At 37.1% G+C, this 5,225-nt stretch overlaps 1 non-coding gene across 1 annotated transcript; it reads left to right on the top strand.

Moving 5' to 3' along the window:
* Positions 1–4,796: 4,796 nt before the first annotated feature.
* On the top strand, positions 4,797–4,902 carry LOC121231386 (small nucleolar RNA R71). Its single transcript, XR_005929444.1, has one exon. It is a non-coding gene; the product is annotated as a small nucleolar RNA R71 (small nucleolar RNA).
* Positions 4,903–5,225: the final 323 nt, after the last annotated feature.

Genomic DNA, 5,225 nt, shown 5'->3' with positions numbered 1-5,225 from the left:
GACTAATAAACTGTACTAATTGGCCTGACCAAAAATTCTAGAAAAAAATACATAGATGGGCACATGAGTCTAGTTTCTGGGAAAAATCACGAAACTGATTTTCAAGTTACGAAACTTAAGATATGATTTTTAAAACGACTAGTACACAGATTGGGCAGTGTCTGGAAAATAAATTTTATAAGGGGTTAAAGTCAGTTAACACCTCGTGTTCGACTCCGGTGTCGGTTTCGGGTTCGGGGTGTTACAAGCATGGGCGTGTGATCTACCCGTATGAGTCGTGCTTCGATTCTGCCAAATTGACACGGCCGTGTGGTCTACCCGTGTGAGGAAGTCTAGGCCGTGTTGATTTTGTTCGTTGGCCCATTTTCTTCTTTTTGGCCTATTTCTCGTTTCTTTCACTCTCCTATGCTCACCTAAGTATAAAATATGAAATTAAGGCATTAGGAGCATCAAATTCACGAGTTTTAAGGAAAAAATCATCCATAAAATGTGCTAAGCATGTGATAGAAATATGTATAAATTACGGTTTATCAAATACACATACACTTAAGCATTTGCTTGTCCTCAAGCAAAATCCTCAACTCATAATCAAAATAAATTCTTCTCAACTAATAATTTCTATCGATAATATCTTAAAATAACCCATAGGTAATCATACATTGAAAATTCAACTGAAAGAACATCAAAGTTTCAAACATTCCAAGTTGAGCATTTTATTATGAAAACATAGGTTTCTCCCCTCATCTAAGTAATTACCTTTGATTCAAAATATCACAGAGTTTCACATCCTCACTAAAGATTCACTCAAATCACTCGAGGTGTTTAAGGACAATAAATGAAGCACTCAATAGTCAATAATGAAGAGTCATTACCATAGGCTTGCATGAAAATCAAATCTCCATCACTATAAATTGAGATGAAACATCAATCAAAAGGTCTTTAGAGGGTTGTAATGTGCCTTTGGTTAGAGGGTGTGGTCACAAACTGAAAGAAAGAGTTAGAATCGAGATTGAATTGAAAAATTGCCTAACTAGAAAAATTAATTAAACATCAATTTAGTACAACAGAGCTTTTTCTCAGAATATGGAATTTAACTTCTTTAGCTTAGAATATCACTACTACTAATATGTATACAAGTATTTTGTTTTTTTAAGAACAAGTCAAATTACAAAATAGAATAAAACATAGCTAAGCAATTATTCCAACTCAAATCTCGACAAAATAAGGATCAAATTAATTTAGGGGATTTCAACAATAATGAGTTATGGGTTAATATTGAGGGTAAATCAATGAATGGGTTGTTAGGCTCAAGGGGGTTCACTAAGGGTTAATTGTGAAGGTAGGCTTTTATGGAGTGAGTGGGTTAAACCTAAGTGCCTTTCTTATTTTGACATATCAAATCAAATGGTGTGGTCTTGACATGCATAATCAAGCAAGTTCTAGAATAACAATTCAATACTGACGCACTCATAATGAAAATGAGCATGAAAGAAATAATAGATGCTCTAAAGGCTCAAGATCTCACAAAAATTATGGCTTTTTGATTTTTAAACTTGTGAATTCCAACTCAAGGTAATACCTAAAATTGGGAAACAACCTAAAAGTTTTTAATTCTTCAAAAATCAACTTATCATGCTTGATTCCCTAATGTCTTGAGGTTTAAACAATCAATCCATAAATGCCTATGTTTTAATTCAAGATATATCAATAAACATTATAGACTAATTGGAATTCATTCTAATAATGATATAAGAAGATCGTATGAGAATAAAATAAAATTTAGGGATTTTTCTGATATAAAAGACCCCCCACACTTAAGATGTACATTGCCCTCAATATACAAAGATAAATATAATGAAAAAGATAGATTCATAATCATAAGATAGGGAGAGAAGTGAAACTTCCTAAATGATGAATGAATTTCCTTGAACTAGAGTTTTGGAGAATAATCGGCGTGAGGGTAGAGGAGGATACTCCAGTGGTGGTAGAGGTTCATTAGTCCATAAGTCCTGTGCCAAAAGATTATTATATTTAGTGGTAGCTATGGTCGTGATCGAGTAGGACATGGCAGTCGTAGAGAACCTTTCCCGGTGGAGTTTTTAGTTCCTATGCGAGGATGAGCTTTGGAGCTCTTTTTGACTGTGATCAAATCAGGAACTCTTTAAGAGGTATACTGAAGCATAATTACTCGTAATGAAATAGCCGAAGAATAAAAATTGTAAAAACTCAGGATGAAATAGTATTAAAAGGAAATAAAAAAATAATTTCAAAATATAGAGATAAAAATAAAATAAAATGAATAATAGGTGTTTATAGAGAAATTAGGGCACGCCCGTGTGCTCTAAGCTCAACCCGTGTGTTTCGTACTCTTCGAAATTAGGAGCATTGGTGTACACGGCCATGATGCACAGCCGTGTCGATCTCCGTTCACTTCTTCCACGCCCGTGTAGGCAGCCGCATGCCCGTGTTAAATTGACATGTTTACCCACAGTTTCAAAACACGGGCGTGTTGCACGCCCTTGTTATTTTGGCTGTTTCACCCACGGCCATGTCGTACGGCCGTGGCTACTTATCATATCCTGTGTTGGGGAAGAAATTTTTGTCCTATTTTCACACGACTATATCGCACGGCCGTGTTGCATCCCGTGGTATGTGCATGGCCTACGGCACGCCCGTGTACCTAGCCGAGTGGTTTTGAAAAGCCTGTGCTAAATGATTTGGCTAGTATGTTACATTTTAAAAACTAAAATCTAAAGAAAGTAATATTGTTAGTGCTCGGGTTGCTTCCCGAGAAGTGGTTATTTATAGTCTAAGCTCGACTTATCTCTCCATTGAATGGTCATGGTGGTTCGAGGAGTTTATATTCCTCATTTCTGATGTGAATCTCATCAAAATAAGGTTTTAGGCGGATATTGTTTACCTTAAAAGTGCCAAACTTGGGATGACTTACCTCGACTGTACCGAATGGGAAAATGCTAAGTATCGTAAGAGGGATTTCTTCATTCGATTTGGCAGTGACAATGTGAGGATCTGCGGCATCTAATAAAACTTTATCTCCAACCTTAAGTTGATTTGGAAAGGTATTGGGCTTGTTCTGGCGTAGTTTTGGTTTATCGTGTGTGCTCGGTTTATGTGTACGCCATTCATGTAGCTCCTCGATTTGTAGCCTTCATTCTTCATGAATAGGTCCTCTACTATTGCTTGAAAATGGCTCATGTACTTCCTTCAAACTCATTTCCTGCAAAGTAGGTTGCACCATATTGTCAGTTTTAGTAGAATGGTTTAGACAATCACCTTCAATTTTTGATGTGTTGCCAGAATTGCGAGCTTGAAGGGTGATTGTTTCGTCTCCCACACGAAGTGTGAGCTCACCTGTGCCAACATAATAATTGTTCTAGCAGTTGCTAAAAAGGGCCTTCCTAAAATCAACGGTGTTGCTATCCTCCTCTATGTTTAGAATAACGAAGTCATATAAATTTATCGATTTTAACTAGCACATCTTCAATAATACTCCTAGGAAATCTTATAGTTTTATCTGCTAATTGAATACTCATCCTAGTCTGTTTGGGTTTCCCAAGACCTAGTTGTTTAAACATTTTGTAAGGTATGACGTTAATACTAGCCCCTAAATCAGCTAATGCATTATTAACATCTAAACTACCAATTAAACAAGGAATTGTAAAACTCCCTGGATCTTTCAATTTGTTGGGTAGTTTATTCTATAGAATAGCTGAGCAAACTGCGTTTAGCTTCACATGTGAAGCCTCGTCCAACTGTCGCTTATTTGCTAAAAGCTCCTTTAAAAATTTCATTGCATTTAGCATCTGCGATAGAGCTTCAATAAACGGTAAGTTAATATGTAATTTTTTTAAGAGTTTAAGGAATTTACCAAATTATTCATCTGAGTGGTCTTTCCTTGTCACATTGGGGTATAGCACACGAGGTCTATATTCTGTACTTACCGGCTTTGGGTCATTTTAACCGACCTCATTCTTATCTTTGCTTACCACCGTTTTTGGCCTTGGTTTTGCAACTAACCCTTTCTCATCTTGAATGGCAATCGCGTTGAGTTGCTCCCTTGGGTTAGATTCAGTGTTGCTTGGCAGGCTACCTTGTGGTCGTTTGGAGATTAACTTAGCGAGTTGTCCAATCTGAGTTTCGAGCCCCTAGATTGATGCTTGTTGATTTTTGAGTGCTATCTCGGTATTCTGAAAATGAGTTTCTAACACCGAGATGAATTTGGTTAGCATCTACATAAGGTTCGACTTCTTTTCTTGCTGGTAAGGTGGTTGTTGAAAACCCGGAGGATGTTGTGGCCTTTGATTTCCTTGACTGCCTCACGAGAAATTGGGATGGTTCCTCCAACCTGCATTATACGTTTTACTATATGGGTTATTTTGGGATCTAGAGTTATTGTTACCCATATATTGGACTTTTTCCTCCTCGATGCTAGGGTTGAAGGGTTGATATTCTGTGCATGCTCCTCCTCCATTCGAATCGCACCTCATCACTGGATGTACTTGAGTAGAACCACACAAACTGTCAATCTTTTTATTTAAGAGTTCTACTTGGTTAGTAGTATAGTAACCACGTTGAGGTTGAAAACACCAGTTGCTTTTGTTGGCTTTGTTCTCATAACTTACCACTAATAGTTATTCAGTGACATCTCCTCAATAAATTCGTAAGCCGCCTCAGGTGTTTTATTATTGATAGTTCCTCCAGCAGCTGCATCAATCATCTACCGAGTCGAAAGATTCAGGCCATTATGAAATGTTTGAAGCTGTAGCCAAAGCGGTAACCCATGGTGAGGGCATCTTCTCAAAAGGTCCTTGTATCTCTTCCATGCATCATAGAGTGTTTCTAAATCCATCTGCACAAAATAAGAGATATCATTATGTAATTTGGCTGTTTTAGTCGGTGGAAAATGTTTTAATAAAAAGTTTTGGTCATTTGTTCCCAAGTTGTGATTGACCCTCGTGGTAACGAGTTCAACCATTGTTTAGCCTTATTTCTTAACGAAAAGGGAAACAACCAAAGGTGAATGGCGTCATCAGAAACGCCATTAATTTTGAAGGTATCGCAAAATTCTAGGAAATTTGCCAAGTGAGCGTTGGGTCCTCGTCCTGCAAACCATCAAACTGAACAAATTGTTGTATCATTTGAATTGTGTTAGGTTTCAGTTTAAAATTATTTGCAACAATAGTTGGTCTGACTATACTTGACTC

The sequence above is a fragment of the Gossypium hirsutum genome, chromosome A06, assembly GCF_007990345.1.
Source record: "Gossypium hirsutum isolate 1008001.06 chromosome A06, Gossypium_hirsutum_v2.1, whole genome shotgun sequence".
Classification (NCBI taxonomy): Eukaryota; Viridiplantae; Streptophyta; class Magnoliopsida; order Malvales; family Malvaceae; genus Gossypium; species Gossypium hirsutum.
Note: the sequence above shows the minus strand (reverse complement) of the source record. Positions and strands in the feature narration are given on the sequence as shown.